Here is a 25,425-nt window from a genome sequence, read left to right as displayed (position 1 = left end):
AGTAATTATCTTGCCTAACTTCTCTGAAGTCATCTGTATGCTGAGGGCAGTAGCAGAAATATTATGACCAAAATAAAATAAAGACATTTCAAAAGGCATGGTGCATTTGGAATTGGGTTCATTTCAATACAACTAAATACAAAATCCATAAACAGGAGAATAAAATTTCTTCTTGAAGACATGAAATGAGGGTTCTCACTGAGAATGCTTTGAATGGCTCCTTTTAGATTTTCTTGCATCTCTCCTCAGGGATAATTTTGTGCTGTATGTACAATTCACTTTTTTTTAAGGCCCGAGATGGATGAAATATTTATCCTTCTCATAATATCTAGAGTGCCTGATGGTTTGCTCATTTTTTGTCTTTACTTGGAGACTTGTTTATATCAGGGTAGAGTTGCTTTTATGAAAAGCACAGATCACAGGAACTAAAGCAAACCAGAGTTATTTTGGCAGAGAATAATGTAAACACAGTTAGCAGAAATGGAGATTGTTCTCAACTTGAAGCTTGTATTCTGGTTCTTTGAAACACTCTTACATTACTGATAATTACACCTTCTCATATAAAATCTGTCTTGTACTAATCAATTTAATGTTACAACTTTACTGGGAGAGGACAGAGCATCATTAGTGAGCACCACAGTGGGGCTTTATGTCCTCAAACACAGTTAAACTCTTACCACATTTTAGCTGAGTCATTCACTATCTTTCTTGTCTAGAAACAGTATCAAACAATTTTTGGGTTTGTCTTAATTTGATTTCAACATTCCAAGTCAGAGCGTGTTTTTTTTTTTTTTTCTACTTTGAATATACTAAAGGAAACTGAATTAAAAATAATATAATTTTTAGTATTGCTTATTCAAATTTTCAATAAAGAAACCGTATCCTTATTGTTAGGTTTACGCTTGACCATTTCCTTTTATGTTAAAATCCTAACTGAAGACAGAGAGTAATGGACCGTCATTATCTTTAAACTAACATGTGATTCATCCACAGACACAATTGTCACATCCCTTTTTACTGTTCACTCAAGGCTGACACAGCTCAGTCTTACTGGAACTTACCTTCTATTTCTTTTGACAAAATGTACATTAAAACTAGATCATTTCCTAAAAGCTCCCAGGTCTCATATGTACATAGTCTAAGTAATATTCTCTGCCAAAGTCTCCATAGCCTGGCTCAGACAGATAAAAAGGGAGCAATTACCATCAGTGTGTGTGTTTGTGTGTCTGCATATGTTTGTGTGTATATGTATATATGTGAATGTGTGTGAGTATGTGTGTGTTTGTGTTTGTGTGTATATGTGTGTGTATATGTGTATATGTGAATGTGTGCGAGTAAGTGCGTGAGTGTGCACAGCTCTTTCTAATGTATATTTTAAATTTCAACACTGTCTTGTGATCTTATAGAACCTACAGGAGGTAGAGTCTAGTTGATAGAATTGAGATTCTAGGGGCGGAAATTTGAAGTTTATGCTCGCCCAGCCCTTTACAGCCTACCTTGCTTCTGCTTTCTGGTCCACTATGATGTGACTAGTGGCCACCACATTCCCCCATACTGATGAAGTAGGCTGCCCCACTTTGCCTCCCCAGCTGTTACTGAAACCCTGGAAACTCTTCACCTACAATACACTTTCCCTCCTTAAGTTGTTTCTGTTTGTGGGTACCTTGAAGTAGCTAATATATCAACTTACAAGAAAAAGACTAAAAGTGTCTTTTCTGTATTGGCAACCTGTAGTAAAATGAGGGGAGACCGGGCATTTTCTGCCCAAGACACTAGTACAAACTGCAAAAAAATTTTAAAACAAAAATTTAAGAGCACAGAAATTGGCCCAGGGTAGACCCAAGAGGTTTATTCTAGAATAATTGATGCTTCTGAGTGACAAGTGACTACCCTTGTCCAATTTATCATAGCAGAAACCCAAGTTTTATATGAAATAAGAAAATTGGGTTTTAGAAAAGCTATAACTTTAACAGGAATTAGTAAAAAGATTTTTGCTTGGCATGAAAATTCATCTAATATTAGGAAATAATACTTTGCCAATACTAGTCACCATAAAATATAAGTTGCTGTCATAAACATAGGTATTTCTTTAGGGATTAAAAGTAGCTTTGGTTCAGCTGGGAAATGGTGGCACATGCCTTCAGACCCAGCACTTGAGAGGTAGAGGCAGACAGATCTTTGAGTTAAAAGTCTAGACCGGTCTACAAAGCAAGTTCCATGACAGCCAGAGCTACACAACCAAGGAGCTTTGTTTAAGTGATACTTTCTGCATATTGTACGCACAAAGGACTTCATGTTAGCATTATGTGCAGAAGAAGAGATATAGAAAATCTAATTTCTTCAAACATTCATAAAATTAACTTTTTTAGTATCATTTTCCATTCACTATCCACATTTCTCTGTTGAGCACATTGTAACTGCGGCATGTGAAGAGAAGAATAATGTGGAAGACTTTGATACATTAAAAAACAGTACTCAGTTACACACTCACAATCTGTTTATGTGATTAAACAACTGATCACACAGTACCTCCCTATAGTCTGACTGTATCTGGGGGTGGCGGTACACTGTCAGATAGTACTTCCCTACAGTCTGACTGTATCTGGGGGTGGCAGTACATTGTCTGAGGTATTACTAATGAGATAATACTTCCCTTTATGCAAACATTAGCACTATATTTTTGAGAGTACAACTGGTTACACAAGTTGACTCAGGGTCTTCTCAATATTGCTTATGATATCACAGAAAATATGAGCAAAGCTGCTTCCATCGTATCAAAGTTAATCAACAGAGAACAACAGGGTCAATCAGTAATTCTTAATGTGAACAATTGGGGGTGGAGGAAATAAATTTGTCTGTGAATAAACAGGAAATCTAGATGAGCTGCAATGAGAAATGCAGGGAGTCAGTTCTGGCATCCATATTCACAGTGTGTGCTGAGCCTGACCTGAGGAGCTTCCAGGCCACCCTGCTGATGTGTCATTGAGAGGTTAAGCGAGTTTGCTCAGCTTGCAGCAGATGAAACTTACTCTGTGGTCTATCCATTTGTCCCACCATTCCTCCTGAGACACAACATCCTTCTGAGGAAGTAGCAGCCCTCTTGTTTGAGTGATTTCCATAAGCCATTTGGACATAGCCAAGGAACTACAGGAACTGGTATATCCAAGGAAGGAAAGCCTTGAAATGCAGCTGCTGCTTGGGAGATAAACGGTGTATTTGTAGATCCCATAAACACACCAGGAATGCTTTGTTGTTGTATGGTTCCTGCTCCATAGAGCGATAAGGTAGAGTCCATCTTTCCTATTTCTTCTAACTTAGTTTGGATCTTAGTGAATAGATTCCAATCCCCACATGTTATGACAGGCAGGGTAACAGCTGCTGCTAACAAGCCAGTCCCCTAAGTAGGGACAGGACAATTGTAGGCAAGGGATTAAAAACTAAAATGTCCAAGTCATCATTCAGAAATGGCACTGTGGTTGTGTTCTCATTGGCCACTGGATCTTGGCAGGGCCATCAAGTCCCAAAAGATCAATTATGGATTCTGCAGCTTTGCTCAGGCTGGCATTTTTCTTAGTCTCAAATGATTGATCTTCTGCACTCTGCAGCTTTTCAGCTCTCAGTGGTTTAACAGTCTTTAATGTCTCCTTCCCCCTCCACAACCCCTTTTCTTTATTTGTAATAGTAATACCTATAGTAATTTCACCATAATGTTTCCACTTTTCTTATTTATCTCTGCTAAACAATTCTATTGCTTGCTGTCTGGTACTTGAAAGTTCTCTGGAAGACTGGCTTCATGAAGTACTCCTGATTTAGTATCCCCCATATCTTGCATGCACTGTATCTGTTCTTGTATCCACTAGTATAGGAAGCCCCAAGCTCAGCACAACTGATGCAAATGAACACATCATTATTCCATGAAGCCCATCAGGGACCTTTGGCCTCTTAGGTGGCATAGTAACTTGTCCTCACTCATCAGTTTGGACGGGATGAACTGGTGCTGCTCATGAAGCTTCTGCTAGCTAAGATGCTGGTGGTTGGCACTGGTGGGACTGAGCAGGTGAGCATATTGTTGAGGCAGTGCATAGACTCAGCCTAGGAAGTGGCAGGGGCCAGTGGTGGGAGGGGTGATCTGGAGGGAGGGGGTGATCGAGAGGTGGCAAGAACCAGAGGAAGGGCAATGGTGGCCCCAGCACTTAGGAAACAGGAAGATTTTGAAAATGAGAGACATGTTTATTAAAGAACAAATAATCAATGTTGCATGAATGCCTGGCTGGCTTGAAAGCTGAATAAATCTGAGATAACCAGGGATGCTTGTCGACCTGGAGAGACACCCAGACATAGCTTTTGTCTTTAAATGTGCCCTTTATATTCAGACTATTTTTTTAATGTTGGCAATATGAAGTTTAATATAACAATGTGAATGAGTAGGCCTCATGTAAGTACAAATTTAAAATATGCACCAAGTCCAGAAAACATGCTGGAAGTTACTTAAGGAGTAAAAACTACAGTCAGAAAGAAGACTCAGTCGGTCAAACTGGATATCAAGCCTGAAAACCTGAGTTCAGTCTCCAGAACCCACATGGTGGAATGACTCCCACAATTGTCCTCAGATATCCACACATGTGGTGTGACACATGAGCTGTGACCTATACACACAGAGAGACTAATGAAAAACTAAAAAGTTAAAAATAAACTTGTCACATTACCCAATAATTCCATTACCCAAGGGCTATGCAAACCCACATCTTCTAAACAGTCTCATGCAAATGTCGACAGCAGCATCACTCATGAATGAATAGGTCACATATGCTTAGAAAAGGCTGAGCAGATGAACACAATGTCAGCTCTCCATGCAGTGAGCTGTTCAGCAATAAAGAATAAATGGAGACACCCAACCAAAGGTAAAACCAGGTGACATACCGCATGGAAGAAGTCAGGCACAAAATTGGTTATTCCGTATGATCCTATTTACAAAGCATTTTATGAAAGCCAAAACTGTACTGAGTGAAGCACAGCAGTGTTTTCCAGTGCATTGACTTCTTGTCAGAAGATGATTATGAAACTTCTGGAGTGAGCATAACTGAAGTATTACTGGTTATGTGAATATATACACTGACCATGTATTCAAGCAGCTCTTGAGATGGCTACCTCATTTATATATATGAAAATTATACCTCTATAGTTTATCAAATTGATTAAAAGTCCTTTTAAATTATATGGTAATCTTTATGAATGAAAGGAAAATTTTGGAGACATGCATTTTATTCCCCACTTTATAATTTCCAAGTTACTATTGATCATTCAGTTTCTTCTCATGTATCTTCCTTCAACTGTGTTTTACACTTCAGAGAACTAAAAACATCCTGTGCACTGGATCAATATACAAATCTCACGCACCATGGTTCATTAATATCCTACACTGTATATTTAATTTATCAAATACAATTGTTATAAACATACTCTAGCTACAGTCTTCTTATGATTTGTGATTTTTATAAAAATTTTTATGCAATTTATATTTTTGTTTTTAGTTTTTTGAGAATTTTGGACAGTGTGCTTAGATCATAATCCCTTGCTCCAAGTCTTTCCAAATCTACCTTTCCTTCCCTTCTCCCCCAACTTTGTGTCCCTTGTTTTATGTTTTTTTTTTCTTATCAAGGCCAGTTTGTGTTGCTTAAAAGTTTTAAATGTGCTGCCTCCCACTGCAGCATGGTTTACTTATTAGGGGCCTTCCTTTTAGAGAACACTTACCTGCTTCTCCCAGCAGCTAAGAATTGGCAATAACTCCTGAACTGGTGAGCTGAATGAACCTCATGCCCAACTCTTCTCTCCATGCTGGGATTTGGTCTGTTTTAGACATTTACAAGTGTTGTGTATGGGGTCCAAATTCTATGAGTTCATATGTGCAGCTGCCCTGTGCTCTCAAAAAAATATATTTTAATTGCACATCTGTTGGAACCCTTGTATAGGAATTTGTGTGTATATGCCTGTAGTGCCTGTGCAGGACAGAATAAGGTGATGTATCCCCTGGAGCTGGAGTAACAGCTATTTGCGAACTGCTTCATGGAGGTGCTGCAATTCCAGTTCTGGTCTTCTACAAGAGTGGTGAAATTTCCTAACTTTTTTGTCATCTCTCCAGGTTCATGTGAACATTTTCTTCTTTACATTTTAACATATTATGACATATTTGTAAAAAAATTAATTCTATGTTTCTATTCAAATACTCCTTGTCATTATATGATAGCATTTGGCTAGATTTCATGAGTTCAGTTCTCAGTGGGATACCTAGGGAGACTCAGGAAATAATGGCCACTGGTTATAAAAGACAAAACCAAGACCTACAGTCAACATATTGTTGAGCTGTGGGAAGAACTTAATAATTAAAAGAGCATAAAAAGAAATGGGAATTAGACTATAAGAAAGATTGACATATTGATTCAACTCAATGGTAAGTAAATAAGTGTTTGCCTGAAGATTAAATAACATAACATTTCTTACTCCTTGTGGATCAGAAATCCTGGATTTGGGTTAATGAGAGGACATCTATTTTTCTGTGGCAATGAATTTCATCCTGAAGCAGTGAGATATTGTTGGCCCATTCTGAACGTCTTTGCTATTAAGTAGTATGAGAGACTGCAACCCCTAAAAGTTCATTAGAGCGAGAAGGTAGGCCATGCTGGTGCTTTGCTCAACAGTGCAGAGGAAAACGTACACTGTGAGGGTAGCTGTGTTTTAAGGACTTCAGTATCAACACTTAGTATTTTCAAAGAAGAAAAGTACAAGTCCCTCCATAATCATCATAATGACCAAAAAGAAAGCCATAGAATCTTTTTGGGGGTTGTTCTGGTGCTGCTTGTATTCATATGCTAAATTCTGTACACCATGATTTAGTTGTCTCAAGATGAGCCAATTCTCATGTACACCAGAGAGAGAGAGAGAGAGAGAGAGAGAGAGAGAGAGAGAGAGAAATGTGGTGGAGAAGACAGAACAGGAGGTCTCCATTAGTCATGAGGACCAGCAGTATGTGCCCAAGAGAAATGCCTCTCTAGGACACAATACTGCTAGAGCAGAAATTACCCAGGAAGATTCAAACAGCAAGTGTTGTTTCTCTGATTCTGCAGGACCACGTGATGCTGAGTCCCATGCAGAGATGCAAATAGTCTTTAATTGATCAAAAACCTTCCCACTGTTCAGGACAGGAGTGCCATCCTGAGCCTAGAAAGCTTGGCACTTATATACAGCATAGTTTGAGAGTCTTTGGATTGTAGGGTGAAGGGGGAGTGACAAAGCAAGTCACTTTTAATACATGATATTGTTTGTTCAGGTGGCAAGGCAGAATTGCGGGACTAGGAAGGGGGGACCTTTTTCTGACCTAGGGAGTAATTTTATGGTGTTTATCAGGAACTAGCGTGTGTTTTATGGCTGACTATAACTGCCTGCAACCTCTGATCTGAATGTGACACCTAAATCTTCCCAAGGATGGTTGGCTTTTGGGTTTCTCTTCCAAGGACAGGGCTCTCTGCACCTGGGAAGTGCTTATCCATTTACCAGTGAGAGCACCAGCCTAGGTGGCATGGAGGAGAGGGAGGTAGCCATTTGTCTACTCAAGCTGGCATCTGGCATTTTCATTAAGGGGTGCCTTTATGGAAGCTAGGACAGCTATATTCGGACTGAGTCCTTTCTCAGAACAACCAGGGATGGGGAGGAAGCCTTGTACTTGCTACAGGAAAGATCATGGGGTGGGAAGGGGGGTTTCTGTGAGAAAGCACAGAGGCAAGCTGCCTGTGCACTTCACAAGTATTTGGGGAGCACAGTTGGGGGAGTAGCCAGTGTAGTGTTAGAAAATCATACTGGGAGTGATCTCCCAGCAATTGCACAGAGCCCAATAAATAAATCATAGTTTGAGTCTTATTCACGTGAAACCAGATGGAAAGAAGCATAATTCATATTATTTTACAAAACATGACTGTTGTAATTACTAGATCCTTCCTAATGAGTTGGAAGATAAAATATTTTTATGAATAAACAAGATTTTGAAAACTGGGAACATGGATCCATTACAAAAGTGAGATGAACTAAGAAGATACACACAAACAGAAATCCAGGCAAATACTCTGAGAGACCTCAAAATCCCATCAGTAGATAAAATTCAGAAGTCTTGAATTAGAATATACAGGGCAGTTTTAATAAACTGGGCTGTAATTCAGGAGAAATGAAAAGGAGAAATTAAAGTTAAAGCTGATCAAAATGAGAGAATAATGTCTGGAAATCTAGTCTGAGAATATTGAATATCTTGAGAAAGAATCCATGGTAATTGAAAGTCATAATGAAAAATACATCTGAATAAATTTTTTTGCTGGTGACAGAAAGCAGACCAAGAAGAGAAGATATAAAGGGGTCCATTGACTTACTTGTTTTTAGATACTGACAGGGGCTTTAAGCTGTAGCTGACTTACTTTTGACTTGAGTTGAAAATATAACAAAGTACTCAGGTGTTATAAAGAAAAGAAAAAAAATAGGGTTCTAGTGACAGGTAAGATGGCAGGTTAGCAGTTGTGTCTGAGCAAGCAGATGAATATGGAAGGGAAGGAAAATGAAAAAGACTCCTGTATCATTGCACTAAGATGTTCTCTCCAACTCCCCAGCATTTGCTCTTCACATTTGCAAAGTATAGTGAATGGAGACAAATACTTGTGCTGCTCTTGCTGCTGCAGCTGCAGCTGCAGCCCAGTAGGGTCACAGGTGCTACCCCACATCAGCCTCATCAGTGAACTGCTTGCCAGAATGGCAACAACAGGGAACTTTAATCACTAATAGACACCCCATTACCACCAATGCTGCCACCCTTCCTCTTCCTTTCAACCTAAGCTACTTCCACTGCCCCAGTGATTAGACATCAGAGTGGTTCTCTGTGAATGATGGGCAATTCTGGGAGAAAAGAACTGGGTGAATGAAAAGCAAACACTGATTTAAAAGAAAATGGAAAGATAAGCACAAGAATGTGAGCATATAAAGTGTAGTCAAAGGACTTGAGAATAAGACAGCCACGTGGAGAAAATAATACCTTCTTTCTGCCTCAATTACAGAAAAGAGACATGCGACAGAACCTAGCTCTTAGCATACAAAAGTACTCTGATGAGAAGATCTTCCACATTCTTTTAGAGTAGTGGTTCTCAACCTCTGGGCCATGATTCATTTCGGATTCAGCAAGCTTTCCACAGGTGTCGCATATCAGATACTTACGTGATGATTCATGACATTAGAAAAGTTATAGTTATGAAGTAGCAATGGAAATAATTCTATGGTTGTTGATCACCACAACATGAAGGACTATATTAAAAGGTAGCTGCATGAGGAAGGTTGAAAACCACTGCTTTAGAGTGTATATACTTTGTACATTCTGTTAAATGTTAGGTGTGGATTTCTTTCTGGGTCCCCTCCTCTAGTTTATTGGGATAGAAGTCTTTAAATTTGGTAACACTATGCTGTATTTGTTACTTGGTCTCTGATGTATAATTTAAAGTTAGGTTTCATGGTATGTTCAGTAGTGTTCTTTTCTGCTTGAGACTGATTTGGATGTTTTTGGTATTTTGTGTTTCCATACACATTTTTGAATTTTTCCCTGCTCTTTGAAGAGCCTTTAAAGGCTAGGCTCAATTGAATGTTGACTTGATGGTGATTGCATTTAATTGATAGGTTAATTTTGGTAATAAAACTGTTTCCATAATGTCAGTTCTGCCAATCCAAGAGCATGGAAATTTTATCACATAATACCTTCTTCAATATTCTTTTTGAAATATCTTAAGGTTTTGGTGTAGAGTCATTCACTACTTTTGTTAGGTTTATTCCTAGGTACATTTTTCAGCTCTCATAGATGGAAAAATGTTTTCCCTAATTTCTTTTTCAAATTTCTTTTTGGTGTATTTAAAAGGTTCTTATTGTTGTATATTGAGTTTGTACACTAAAATGTTACTCAAATTGTACATTGTTCATGGAATTTTGTTTGTGTGTCTTGATGGTGGATAAGTGCATAAAATGTATTTAATAGCGAAAGTATAAAACCCAATGTCATGGATCTTAGATAAGAATCTACAACGATTTACTAAAACCAAACAATCATAATTAGATTATAAACATTTATCCTTACATCTATAGATAAGTATTGCTTTTACCTTACACCAAGTAAACTTCTCTTTGCAACAAATGGAGCCTATTACAAAACAAGAACAATAACAAGAACAACAACAACAATTACAAACAGACAAAATACTGAGTTGTGGAGCCCAGTCCCAAAAGCTAATCTACAAAATAAAGGTTCAGGGGCCTTTACTATATAGAAGAGGGGTAGAAAGCCTGTAAGAGTCAGGATGAGGAAGTTTCTCCCTGACATTGTCTCCCCTAATAATGTCAGAAACTGTGCCAGAGTCTTATAAACATGACTGCTTAAACAGGAACTGAAAAACAACAACACCAATGGACATGCCAAAGTAGATGGGGACAGGCATTAACTTCTCAACCCTACATGAAAAACTACAGGTAAGTAAGAAATGCTGAGAGGGAATAATCTTTCCCAGGGAAGAGTACATCAATTAGTTATCCAATATCAAATGGTCAGATTGGAAATCATACAAAAGAGTAACTTTATCAAGACTGAGCAGGTTAGATTCAGAAGTTATATTTATAAATATGTATGAATATTCATACAAGTATATGCACATAACAAAAATTAATGAAAAAGTTGGACATAAATTTGAAAGAGAACAAGGAGAAGTTTGGAAGGAGGAAAGGAAGGAAGGAAGGTTTGTATAATGATCTCAAAAAACAATCTAATGTGTAGACTTTGTTCAGGTTCATTTTGGTGTGTGATAGATTATATTTGCAAGTTTTGTACTAAAAAATATAAAAACATAATTAATCATTAAAGGAAAACAAATAATGTGCCACTGAGTACTTTAAAGAAAACCTCACTAATGAAAGTTGATTTGAATTCTGGCAAGCATGCCCATTCATTGCCAGTACAGACATAAAATTATGGTTACTTTGGAGACAATTTGGAAGTTTCTCATAAAGTTAAACATACCTCCAGATTATAATCAGGTAATCTTCCTTTTAAATGTTTATGAAAAGAAATTTAAAGTAGAGATCCATGATCTTCACAGGAATGTTTCTAAAAGCTTTATCCAGAATTATCAAAAATTAAAAGACCCAAAGTTATCAGTATCCTTAATCTTAATACACCTATAAACAAAGGATTGCTATTCACCAATTAAAAAGAAATAGTTTTCAAGTAGCAAAAGGAATAGGATATTCTTAAATCTCTATTTATAAATGAAAAATTCTAAATGTGTTACTATATGCTATACTATGCAAACAATGTGATATTTTGTATAAGGTAACTTTACAGTGATAGTAAAAAGGCCAGTGATCATGATATGGAAAGGGTAGGAAGGTTGGAAGACCTGAAGAGCAGTACATATTTTAGGAAGGAAAAACAAAGCCATGTATGCTGTAGTCTATAGTTATAAGAAGCTACAAAACTTTGAACAGAAATAGTGTTTGAGTTCGAGGTTTCCCTGGTCTACAGAGTGAATTTCAGGACAGCCAAAGCAACACAGAGAGGCCCTGTTTTGAAAAACCAATAAGTAAGTCAACAAACAAACCAACTAAACAATCATTTAGAGTAATGGGGCATGCTGAGATGGAATGTAAATTATGACAACATCAACTAGCTATATTATAGGTGAATGAAGCAGTCGAAGTTAAGAGAGGGGGGAAGAAATACTCTCAAATAAATCACTTTGTAAATGACTAGAGTCTAGAAGATTCAAAATTAAGTAACATAAGCACTGCTCTTCGATTAATGTTGGTTCCCACATGGGTGTAGATGAATAATCGTAAGACTACTATACATGTATGTTAGAATTTAATGGCTGAGTAAGCCATTTTTAACTGCTAGAATGGAAGATGATAACCCAACAATAGAAAGCATATGCACTTGAGCTTTGTACAAGGAGAAAGGAATGGATCAATTTGCATTTTTCTACATGTTAACCTCCAGTTGAGCCAGCACACATCTGTTGAAAATGCTGTCACAGCCATCCATTGGGCTGAGCACAGGGTCCCCAATGAAGGAGCATGAGAAAGGACCCAAGGAGCTGATGAGGTTTATAACCCCTTAGGAGGAACAACAATATGAGCTAACTGGTACCCTCAGAGCTCCCAGGGACTAAACCACCAACCAAAGAGTACACATGGTGGGACTCATGGCTCCAGCAGCATATGTAGCAGAGGATGACCCTCATCAATGGGAGGAGACACCCTTGATCCTGTGAAGGTTCTATGCCCCAGTGTAGGGGAATGCCAGGGCCAGGAAGCAGAAGAGGGTGGGTTATTGAGCAGGGCAAGATGGGAGGGAAGAGGTTTTTTTTCCCCCGGAGGGGAAACTGGAAAGGGGATATCATTTGAAATGTCAATAAAGAAAATATCTAATAAAAAAAAAAAGAACACCAGAAGTTCTCAGCTGTGCCTTTCTCAGGGAAGTGAAAGTCAGCAAAGACTAGATACCCATATGCCTTGCACAGCTAGCTGTACCAGCAAGCCAAACTTTGTTGAGTCCTATTTCTACCCTCCAAACATCCCGTGTATTCTATGTACCTTGCCTCAGCATGGGACTTGCTTCATGATGGGTCTTGTCTCAGCATGTACATCCAATCAACCTGAGTCCACAGAGTCCTTACAACGCATCTCAACTAAGCAATGTAAAGTGGACCCACACATTTATGTTGTTAGCAAAGAATTCTTCCTCATGTATTCTTTCACATGTTTGCTTTAGAAGAACATTCTTTCTCCTGTGTCTTTTTTAGTGAAACCTCCCTTCATAAGTCTGCCTTAGTCCTTCAACTGCGTTCCCTTCAGGAAAACACTCTTTCATAGGTTTCCCCAGCAAAATGCAACTGACTTTCTAAAGAACCCTTAAGTTTCCACTTCAGGAAGAAGTTACACTTATAACCTTAAAGTTTCTGAAGCTTCTTGATTAAGCAAATTGTTGGAAAGTTAAGGAACTCAGTACTTTAAAATACTGACTTCCTGAAGCAGAGAAATGTACATTCTGATACTGTCTGAAAACATTCTGGGATTCTTATCAAAAGCAATGATGCTGGTGAGAAGTGTTTGTTTTCTGTTATTCAGGCTAATTTTGACTTAAAAATTTCCCCTGTCACTTATAACAGACAGCATCTGAATGACTGTCTCCCATGACAGACAGCATCTGAATGACTGTCTCCCATGATAGACAGCATCTGAATGACTGTCTCTCATGATGGACAGACAGCATCTGAATGACTGTCTCCCATGACAGACAGCATCTGAATGACTGTCTCCCATGACGGGCAGACAACATCTGAATGACTGTCTCTCATGACGGACAGACAGCATCTGAATGACTGTCTTCCATGACGGACAGACAGCATCTGAATGAATGCTGTTTTGTAACTGCCATTGTTTTACTCATAGATATTACTTATAGGAACTTCCTTCAGGATAAGGGTAACCTACAAGAAATCATAACTCTCAAAGTATACATAGAAGGAAGAGATATTCCATATGGAGAACAGGAAAAGTAAAAGAGAAATATACATTCATAAAACTATAGACAAACAAAAAATAATCATAGATAAAAATTCTCTGCTGGAAGACCACATGCCATTCCTAAAATCTTCATGCAGCAGCATATACATGTCACACAGAATGGCACACATAACACACAATGGCATAAATGTTTGGAAGAGAAAGGATGAGGTAACCACAGAAATAGCTACGGGCATCAAGATTGTCCTCAACAGAAAACAAATTAAGGGCTATTTTCCTCAAAAGGAGGGTTTAGTTTGCATTGAAAAGAGGAAAACATAGGCTTATATTTTAAAGAACATATATAACTTTAGACTGTGGAGAAATTAGGAAGAATGAATCATTTATTAAGGGATTATACCACACACATATGCATAGCTTTTTAAAGTTAAAAGTACTGTGACTAATTTGGAAGAATTGGGGGAGGGGCAAATTTTTGATGAAAAAATTTTCAATAATTTTCTTTAAAGTATTGTGACTGTCATGAAACATTTGCTTTCTTCATACAATATTTTCCATTCATTACTCTAGCTATTACATTTACATGTTTATTCAATAATGGTCCAAAGACTCCAAAATGTTGAATAAATTCAGGAGAGTTTTCTTAACTGAAGCATGGTCCTGCCAGATTTTGACAGTGACTGGCTGGACTTCAAAGCCTGAATGAGATTTCAATGCTCTATTCAAACAGCAGGCACATTTAAGTAAGCATATTTGTTCCTAACATTGTATCTTTCAGACAGATTCTGACCTTATGAGGAATTTTAAACTATTCAATTCAATAGTTTTAATAATAAATATGCATTTCTACAACATAATATGAAAAATGTTCCTGGAGTTTATTCACAATTATGTAAAGTTTAATTCATTCAAGATGAAATTATTTTTGAAATATGCTAGAATTTGAGGACAAATAAAAAACCAGGAAAGAAAAAACAAAAAAAAATAATCATATAAATGTACATAATGGGACTAATCTAAGTGAAACAAAATGACATTTCTAGCCTTAAATTCCCAATGGCATTTTAACAGTAATGAAGCTGATCCCTTAGCAATTCTTCTGGAATTATAAGGGTAAAATTTAATGAAATTAAGAGAAGGAAAATTAACATGAATTAACAAATCTTTGAAAAGTATAAGTATTTATAAATCTAAGGGCAATTAACTGAAAAAGAGAACAGAATCTAATTCTGAGAAATATTCCTAAGAAAAAGATTCCACAATGCACAAATTTATAGCAACAAGTAAAATGGTAATATAATGAATAATTGGACACAAATACAGCAATGAGTAATTTGATAAGTCATTAGAGACAATTGAAATAATTTCTATTATAATATTCAATATTTTGGTAATAAAGTCATATAATTTGAAGATAGATCATTTTGTAGCAAAATACAAATTCCCAAATTGAATGAATTAATTACAATTCAGAAATTTCTTGAGTGGAACTGAAACCATTCTGAATGACAGAGTAGTGATCACTGGAGGCTCCAGAATGTTGAAGGTAGAACTGATGGGGTGGATTGTGGGTATTGCAGGTGTGGATAGCAGGGACTACTTCAAATATTCTCTGGCACAGTTGGATGTGTGTAAATCTGCAGAATTTGTCAAATATTTCACAAAGAGCTGAAAGAAAGACTATATAGAGCTTCTTACAAGAAAGATACCAAAATGCTAATGACCTTGATTTGGTCCTTACACACTATATTGATTGGCTTATCACACTGTTAGCCCTTGACAACATATGTGCAGTTGGGTTAGGGTTAGGGTTAGGGTTAGTATTAGTGTTAGTGTTAGGGTTAGGGTTAGGGTTAGGTTTAGGGTTAGGGTTAGGGTTAGGGTTAGTGCTAGTGTTAGGGTTAGGGTTAGGGTTAGAGTTGCACTTCAGTTAAAATACAGTACTCACATCATTTCAGAGCACTGTATCTGGAACATAATATTTAAAATTTTCTAGAGAAAAATGGCCCAACTGTTTATACTTCCTAAGTTTAGTTTTTAAATTAACCTCCTCTAAAACAGAAGCTTTTATAGAATGTCTGGGGCAGATATGGGTAAAATGTTTAAAATTTATAAGTCATATATAAAATTAGTTCTAAGCCTACCCATAGAAGAGAACAATCTTGCAGTTTTAAATCTGTTTAAGAACGGTTGGTAAATTAAGCATGCAGGGCTGTGCTTAGTAACTTATTTTTACCCTGACACATGCAGAAGCCATTTGGAAACTGGGAACCTCATTTGAGAAAATGTTTCTAAATGATTAGCCTATGGATAAACCTGTGGGGGCATTTTCTTGATTAGTGATTGATGTAGGAATGTCTACCCTAATGTAGGTAGTGACATCCCTGGGTCTTGATTTTGTATAAAATGTAAGCTGAGCAAGCCATAAGGAGCAATTCAGAAAGCAATTCTCCTCCATGGCTTCTGCTCCACTTTCTACCTCAACTTTCTTAATGATGAACAATGAAGGACAGCGTAAGCCAAGTAAACACATTTCTCTCCAAATTGCCTTTGGCCATGATGTTCATTATAGGAATAGAAATCCAAATAGGACAGGGCTATGGGTTCTGCAGTCCCAGCACTCAGGAAGCAGAGGCAGAAAGATAATGAGTTAGAGACCAGCCTAAGATACACAGCAGTGCTCTGCCTCAAAGAAACAAACCAACAAATCAACAAGCAGATAAACAAACAAACAAACAAACAAAAACCAACGAAACAAACAGCAAACCGAAGTCATCTGTAATATTGAAATTATTAGCTTACTGTCTGTAATATTCAAATTATTAACTCTATGTACCTTAGATGGCTTTGTTTTAGAAATGTTTGAATGGTGTGATATCAGAAGAAACTACAGATTGCTCAGTGACTTGTCAGAAGGGTCAAGTGTATGCTTAAGAGAATATAGAAAATATCCACAAGACTATTAAGCAAACCATAATCAGATTGATAGACAGTGACCATGTTTTAACAGGTTGTAGGCAGTCCATGGCCTTATAATCCAGAAGGACCTGGGATGAGTCCTCTGAGCTCCCTCACCCAGTTTTGATCTGCACATCCAGTTAACCCTGCATAGCAGTAAGGCATTCTGGGGATAGATAGACATAATCATCAGCAATGTCAGGCTACATAACATTTGCCCTTCCTGTCCCCTTATTGCAAACCTCCAAGCATGAAGAAGAAAATTATAAGTTCAAAATATATAGTTATTCTACCTTGTTACAGAATTTGCATTAAATACTTTAATACTTAAAGATATGTGTGTGTTGAAAGAGCTGGCAATGCGAAGCAATATAGTCAGAAATCTGTAACTCCATTAACTGTGCTTAACCAAGTATCTGAGGCAAGCATTTGAGTGGGGACATATTTAAGACTATTTAAGACTCACAGCAAGCCCCTAGAGCCTACTTAACTGTGTCCCACACAGTACTTGGACTGCTTACTTGGAACGCCAGGTTTAAATGTTCTGAGTGCTTGGAATCTGAATTCGACTCCTAAATGTTCTCATAGCAAGCATTTACCCCACTGAGCTATCCCCCCCCCCCGCTCCTAGAAATCAATTTAAAGCTAGGCATCAAGACATATAAACCAAAACTTTATTGAGGTTTATGAGTTAGCAGGTTTAATGACAGTTTTTTAGGTTTCCAACAGACTTTTTAAATGGATTGGTTTTACTTTCAAAAACAACAAAGTCACGATGAGATTCTAACATTTTATTTTTTATTTTTATGTTTATGTATGTTTGTGTATGTGGGGAGGTGTACCTTTCACTGTGAGCTCATGGTAGTCAGAAGACAACTTCCCTTCTCTTTCTGCTTTGTGTGTTCCAGGGACTGAATTCAGGTGGTCAGGCTTGGGGAAAACACTTTTACCTGCTGGCCCATGCCATCAGTCTGATACAAGCATTTTTACATTTCATTTCTTTAAATCTTGTCTTAAAATATTTCATGCCACTTCTTTCAAGCCAAGTCTTTGGGCATTTTTCTTCACTTAGAAAACAATTTGAAACTGTGACAGTGCAATATTATAAAAATAACTCTTAGAGTCTGAAAGACCAGAGCTTTTGCAGATCTCACAGTCACAGTTAACAATATGCATCGAGGTCACTTAAGACTGCTATCCTACTGTGTACTCAGCCTGCTTGTTTAACCTGCTTTTAAGTGAACAATATAATAATCAACCTTACTTGCCTTGTATTTCCCCTTTAATCAATGTTTACACCCTAAACTAATTCAGAGCTATAATCTTAAGATATGTTCTCTTCAATGCCTCTGACATGAGCAATACATTTGTATTCTAATAATAATTTGCTGAAAGTAGCAAAAATTGACATTAAAAGCAAACTTATAAAATGAATCTACTGAGAATATTGAAGAGAACTTTTATGGATAATGTTGAGCACAATGTATAAATACTTCTTGATAATCAATGATGTTTGCAATACTCTGCGATCTCAATCAATTGGGATCAGTTGGAGTCAGTTACTTAATTCCTTGTAAAACTCTCAAAAAATTCTGTAAAGTACTCCCCTTTCCTTCCTTTTGCAGTGCTTTCTGTGTTGTTCAATAAATATAGAGACACACATGGACCCGGACAGACACACACAGTCCGACAACAGACGGAAACACACAAGCATATGGGGACAGACACAGGAAAAGATTCCCACAAGAGCAGTCAGGTAGGTATAATTTCAGACTCATGAAACAGACAGCCAGAGGATGGAAGCCTCAGGGTGTGTAAAGAATTCAAATCTGGACTTGCTCCAGGTAAATGACTCCAAGGGAAAGTTCTTTTATTTCTTTCTTTACTGTGACACTACATTTTTGGCAACTCAGAGTTTATTATTAATGCATTCAAACTGACCACATGAAACTTTCGATCTTATACCTAGCATAAATGAAAGAGTAAATCCAGACACAAACACTGCTCCCAGAAGGAAAAAAAAAGGAACAAAACAATAGCATTATTTGAAACAGGTCACAGGGAAAGACACATATCTAACGCCCTCCTTCCTCTGTAGCTGGCAAGTGAACTAAAACTGGGAATGTGAGCTAAATGAATGGATTTAAGTGATGGTTTAGCTTCCTTAACACATACCAGAGCACAGTGTCTGGGAAACAGTTCTGACAACAATGAGACAATCTAAATTAGAGCCAATGAAATCATCATACTGAGAGTCAGGGGTACCTGATTCTAATGTCCATGTTACAGCTATACAAAGCACCTGAGTGTGAAATATCTTACTTCTAAAATAAATGGAAGACAAGTACAAAATCAACTCATTCCATATCTGGTAATGTTGTATGACTCCTTCTAATGGTAATGAAGAATCATCTTGATAGTGAGGGTCACAACCTGGCACAGCCATATGTAATGGGAACAACAAAAGACATACAGCCAGCACAGCAGTTTAACAAAGATCAAGCAAAGCTGAGTCACATGATGCAATTGCCTTTGTGCCACCTCTCATCTTTTGGTCTTGATTTCCAGATGTTGCATGTTTGGGGGCTTTTAATATTTGCATAAGGCACAACTTGAGGATCTTGAATTGATGGGAGCTTCCTTATGAATCATTTATGCCTTCTCCTGGGAGTACTGCTTCTAAGCTTCCCCTAGAAAATCCTGAACATACAACAGCTCCCACTTCTTATCTGGTCCTACTTGAAATTTTTCCTTGGAGGTTGTGACTCAAGTAAAGATGTCAGTGATCTCATTATGAGGCTCTAACTCCAAGACACTCTTGGAATATCTGCCTCTGAACTTACTCAGGATCAAGATAATCAGAACAAAGTAAACTTAAAAAATGTAAACAAGATTCAGTGAGCTAAAGGAGTAGGCGGCAGGTAAAATTAAAAGCCATTTCCTACTTCATGCTCAGGTGGTTTTGTGGCATAATATGCTTAAGGCATATTAAACTGAAGGGTGAGTGTGTGTGTTTCATTTAAGAGTGTAGAGCATTCGGATGGGTAGCAAGAAATCCTCGAGCCACTGCAGGGAGATTAGAGAGGATTAACCAACTATGGCTACACCTCCTCTTCTTTTATTTCTCTGTTGGACTAAGGTCGAAATGCACATCTTTATGACCATTTTCAAGTCCTGGTTTTCTTCTACAAAGGGTACTGAATTGACTTGCTCAGTACATATATTCCTCACACCCTATCATGTGACTCTGATTCTCCTTGGTCCATGGCTTGATGGTGCTCCTTGTATCTGCACAAATATTTGCCTTCTCCAGTTTACAGTCTATTCTGGGATAGCTTTGATGGGCCTCTCATTTAAATAGTGGATCATTCTACACACACAAGAAAAAGTTCACAGGGACTCACTGCTGTCCGACAAAGAGAAAAAGTACCCGAGAGGAAAAGGCTCACTTCATCACTTTGAGACGTTTTTCTTTTCACTGATTAATTAGTACTCAGAAATATGCCATCATCCAAACTTTCTTTGATTTTGGGAGGCATTACTTCACTGGGCAGTAATGTCTTGAGTGATAATGCCTTCCTATAAGAAGCAGAGAGCTATAAGTGGTCTTAATAGAGGAAGTGATGCTCAGTCCACTGCTACTGTCATTTGGTGAACAAAGATGCAAAATGGAAAGTATTAGAGCATGATCCATTTCAGAATAATGCTGCCATTTTCTTTGATATCTCAGAACTCATTTGCTTGCTTTGAAAACAGAACTGACCTATTTTGCAAGCAGCCTGGTATTCTATTTTTACAAGCCTTTGTTTCTTTCCTCTAGGGTTTGGAGTGGAATTAGGTATTTATTAGTTTACTTGTCTTCTTTCATTTCCACTAATAAATACGCTTAGAACAATGAATGAAAGTTGATGGCAGCTTTAAGTGTCTATCAAGGATTCTGGCACATACTGTTTTATCATCACTCTGCATGTTTAATTCTCCAATTTAATTTTCTCTTTCCCTTTCTAGCCAGTCTTTTGGACATTGGATATGTATCTCTATCCATACAGGCTGTGTGTGTGTGTGTGTGTGTGTGTGTGTGTGTGTGTGTGTGTGTGGTGTTCATATGTGTACATATATGGAGGTCACAGGTTAATACTGGGTATTTTTCTCAGTTCCTCATTTTTTAAGATGAGTTTTCTCATTGAACTGAAAGTGCACTTACTGTGCTAGACTGGCTGGCCAAGCCTTAGAGATCTAGCTGTTTCTACATCCCTAGTTTTTAAGTTACAGCTGTATGCCACAGCACCTGGCTTTTTATTTTGTTTGCTTGTAAATGCATGTGCTCATACTTTCAGGGCTGCCACATTACTGAGCCATCCCCTCAACAGTCCAGATGTTCTGTTTGTCTTGTTATTGTTGTTTATATTTATTTTATTTATGTGTACAAGTTCACGTGCCACCGCCCACTCTGCTGTTTCTTGGCTAAATTTCTGTCACCCTTTAGGAAGAACTCGGGCCTTTGCAGATTCCTAGGAATGGGCTTCAGGGCTCAGTGTTTCCTAAATGCTGTGTATTTAAAATCCACATACTGGAAAGACAGCGTAGCTGGACATAAAGTCACATATTCTTTCACTGAGATTTTTGAACGTGCTACTGCGGTGTTCCCTTGGTTTGCTTGTGGGTTTAAATGGGTGAGCTTGACTCCACTGTGCTTTATGTTTCTTACCTTAATGCCTAGAAAACCCGGGGAATTCATCTTTACCTTGGAAATTGAATGTTTTTAGTATCATGTGTTCAAGAATGATCACCCTGCCTCAGTGTTCCAAGGTACTTGGGAAAACCTTGCTACATAGAAGGTATTTTGTTTCATTGTAGAAAATGTTTCTGATTCACAAAATCTCTTTTCCGTTACTTTTTCTTTATTTATTCTAATGATGTGGATAGTATTGCTTTTCTGAGGATGTTCTATTCTTATTACTTCCTTTTCACTAATTTTCTTTTTACTTCTCTGTGTAATTTTTACTTCCTTAATATTCAGCCCTAACTTTTTTTTTCAGATTTTAGGAACTTTATTTTCCTTCTACCTCCCCCCCCCCTTTGCTCTGCTGTCTGTAGAGCAACACAGGACCATTCAGTGATGGTTCTAACCCACTCGGTGGCCTGTGCAGTGGGAGCTGCTGACCAGTCCTCAGTGGCTGGCTACGCACTCCACTCTTCCATGGGGAACTGCTGGATGGGCACAGAGGGTACCTGCATACTCTCAGACCGGTTGGCTACCTCAGGCTGAGGAGCAGTGAGCTCAGGAACCCGTGTGGATGGAATTCACCCTGGAATTCCTCCCTGGCCACAGCCTCCTCCACAGCCACCTGCCCTTCCTCCTCAATTGTTGCTGTCCAGCAGCAATGTTAAAAGAGGTAAGGTACCTGGAAAATGGACTTAGAAAGGAGAGCAGCAGCAAGAGAGAGTTAGGGAAAAGACAGAGTGGCCACAGATATACCTGTCCACATGGTTGGTTTACAAAATTAGACGGGAGTCGTAAAAGCTCAGCCGTCTTCCCTTTTATGAATCCTTTGTTCTCACCAACAGGTAGAATAAGTCAGGCAAAACCACACCCCCAAGTACGTCAGCACGTCAGTCCAATCAGTGACTTCCTTTTTTCTCTGTGGAGGTGGAACTTCCGAATGTAACTGAAACCAGGTTGGAGGTGTGGCAAATAGCAGGAGATGGGCAGAGAGGTGTGGCTATGAGAGGCAGGCCTCAAACCAGGAGGGTAATACTCAATCTCCTTTTGGGTCTCTGTAGAAGTAAAGATCAGGCATAACCTCCCTGTGGAATACTTTCCGAGTCAGCGTCCTCCACACTGAGTGAGCTCCCTTGTTGTAGTGTGGGATGGCAATGTCCACACAGAGCAGGGGAGAATCTGTGTTACACAGAGCAATGGTGGGCAGGTTGACAAAGAGGCCTTGGAGAGTGGCTCGTGGTCAGCCCTGGGATGGGTCACTACTAGAAGCCGTGGTGGCTCCCTGAAGGCTGTTTGGATCTGGTTAGTGAAGGTCCCAGGTGTGAAGGGGCCAGCAGTTGGAATGGCTCCTTTGGCAGCAGCAAAGTTCAGCACAACTCGCTAGCCAGTGCTCCTGGAGGAGATGATGTTGACGTCAGGAGGGTTCTCAATGGCAATATCTTGAGCTGTGATCAACAGCTTCTCCCAGGTCCTCTTCAGATTTATGATGTAGATACCGTCACTTTTCCTTTTGTAGATGTACTGCTCCATCTGAAAGTCAAGGTTGGTGCCAACTAAATGGGTTCATCTGCAGGACCGTCTCGGACTTCGAACATTGTGTAAGTTTCCCTTTTAAGTTACGATGGGAACCAAGAACAATGCCTTATAGACCTGTTCCTGAGTAGAGCGGGGCCATAGCCGAACTCCATCTTTCTTAACACTTCATTCAATTTTAATTTGTGTCCAACATTTAAGTGGGCATAAAGATTGTTAAAAAAAAAAAAGTAGTTACTTAATTTCTGAGAAATTTATGCCATTTTCTTCAATTTCTTTTCTGGATTGAACAAAGCTCTTTTAGTTCACACTTTTCATTCATTTTTGCTTTTCAGAATTTCTAATATAATAACGTTTGCAGCTTTTTCATCTGCTTATGCACAATTGTGTTTGACTATTGTCCTAAAGTTTCTGGATTTGTCTTTCTGTGGATATTTTCTTTTTTTGATTCAGGTAAGATGTGACCTGGCTTTCTAGGTTTTTTATGTTTTGTTTTGTTTTTAAATCATACTGTAGCATCTTCCACAATTCCTTCTTCACTGCCATCTGATTCTCACAGTCTAGGAAAGTCTAGGTCCTTGAGTGCTGTGTTTTGTTTGCTCGTTGTGTTTGTTTTGTTTGCTCGCTCTGTTGGTGGAGTGAGGGTTGCGTGTCCTCTGATCTTCTCACTCTTGTTTATGCACAGCACTATTTATCATGTTTTAAAGCTTCCGTTTCACTAGTAAATTGTCAAGGAACACCTTTGTCCTTTTTCATGTCTCTAATTGTGATGTTAAAGAATGGGAGTGATTTTAAAGAAACATTTTCAATCATCTTTCCCCTTGAATAGTACCTATCCCTTTAAACCATAGATCTTGCTTGCATATGGGTTCTGGCCATTTAAATCATTTTGAAATTCCTTCTCTACATTTTGTGTTTGGTTCAACTGTAATATTTTTAGATTTATTTTGGTTCAAATCTTTCTGATGATTTCAACTAACTCCCAGGCGTCTGTGATTTCCCTCTTCTCTGCCCACTCCTTCCTGTCCTGTGACTCTCTGTCTTCCTCTGTCTTCTGCCTCTGCCTTCCAATAGGATGAGGGAAGGATGACCAGGAGGCCTAGGAGTGTGTGATGTTTCCTGACCCTCTTAGGTTTTTTGGAGCTCTATCCCTGCCCATAACACTGAGGACACGGCTCTGTATAGGTAATTCAAATGTGGGGCTGTCTTATGTATTCAGAAAAGGAAGTTTTATGAGATAGGTTGCCACAAAGCTGCCATTTTTGTTCCAGATAACTTAAAAATGCTCTATGATAGATTTGAAATTTTTAGCATAGCCTTGTTAACTAAGTGGTTTCTTCATACTAATGTTAAGGTCATAAATATGCTTTCTTGTGCTTGTATTTAAAAATGGTCTTTTACATTTTTTATGTTTTGTATATTTTCTATTTATTCTAGAACTTTTTTTTATTCTTGTCCTTCAGAGGCCCATCTCTCTTTATACTACTTTTCTTCTCTGTCACACCAGTATCCAAAGAAACTTGCAACAATTAAGAAATCAGCCCATGTTGAATTTTGTTGGCAAATGGATGAAATTTGAGAAAGTGAGGTAACCTAGAGCCAAAAAGACATGATTGGTATGTCACTTATAGGTGGACATTAGCCATAAAGTGCAGGACAATGATGTTACAATCCACAGACCTAAAGAAATTGGTTAAAAAACAACCTCAAGAAGGATGCATGAATCTCTCTCAGAAAAGGAAACTACATAGTCATTAAGGTGGATGGAAAGAGGGAACTGGGTAGGGGAGGAGGTAAGGAAGGGAACAGGGGTTGCAGTCAAAGGGAGAAAAGGCCTAGGAGTGAGAATGAAAACTTACAAGGGGACATCTCTGGTGAATAGCTGGTGGCCTGGGGAGGGAGAGGATACTAGGAACCTATGGGGGTAAACCTAGCTGAGATACATACCAGAGGCAGATCGAAACTATAGTAGCCATTTTCCATACCTGGGCATGACTTCCAGAGGAGGGAAAGTGGACATCAATCTACCCACAAAAACCTCAGCAGAAAATCTGTCTTGCCTACAAGATGTGCAAGGATAAAGATGAAGCAGAGACTGTGGGAACAGCCAACCAATGAGTACACCAACTTGAGACTCATCCCCTGTTAAAGAGCCAACCCTTAACACAATTAATGATACTCTGCTATGCTTGCAGACAGGAACCCAGTGGAACTGTCTCCTGAGTGGCTTCATTTAGCCATGGATGGAGGCAGATGTAGAGACCCACATCCAAATATCAGGCAGAGTTGGGAGAGTCTTCTGGAAGAGTGGGCAAAATAAGTCAAGAACACCATAAGAAGACCAATAGAGTCAACTCCCCTGGGACCAGAGTGGGCTCACAGAGCCTGGACTACCCACCAAGGAGCATGCAGTAGCTGGACCTATACACCCTACACATTTGTAGCAATTGTGCAGCTTGGTCTTCATGTGCGTCCCCTAATAATTTCAGTAGGAGCTGTCTAGGTCTCTGTTCCCTGCCATTGGAGCCTCTTCCCTCTCCTTGGATTGCCTGGCTGGGCCTCAAGGAGAGAGAATGTGCCTAGTCCTGCTTCAACTAGATGTCCCAGGAATGAGCCTACCCAAG

At 38.6% G+C, this 25,425-nt stretch overlaps 2 pseudogenes; both read right to left on the bottom strand.

Annotated features, from left to right (window-relative positions):
* Positions 1 to 2,979: 2,979 nt before the first annotated feature.
* Positions 2,980 to 18,991, bottom strand: LOC116072763 (annotated as a pseudogene).
* Positions 18,992 to 19,564: 573 nt separating this feature from the next.
* LOC116072760 lies at positions 19,565 to 22,825 on the bottom strand (annotated as a pseudogene).
* Between the last annotated feature and the right edge of the window lie 2,600 nt (positions 22,826 to 25,425).

This window comes from Mastomys coucha, unplaced genomic scaffold (genome assembly GCF_008632895.1).
Source record: "Mastomys coucha isolate ucsf_1 unplaced genomic scaffold, UCSF_Mcou_1 pScaffold23, whole genome shotgun sequence".
In the NCBI taxonomy this organism is placed as follows: domain Eukaryota; kingdom Metazoa; phylum Chordata; class Mammalia; order Rodentia; family Muridae; genus Mastomys; species Mastomys coucha.
Note: the sequence above shows the minus strand (reverse complement) of the source record. Positions and strands in the feature narration are given on the sequence as shown.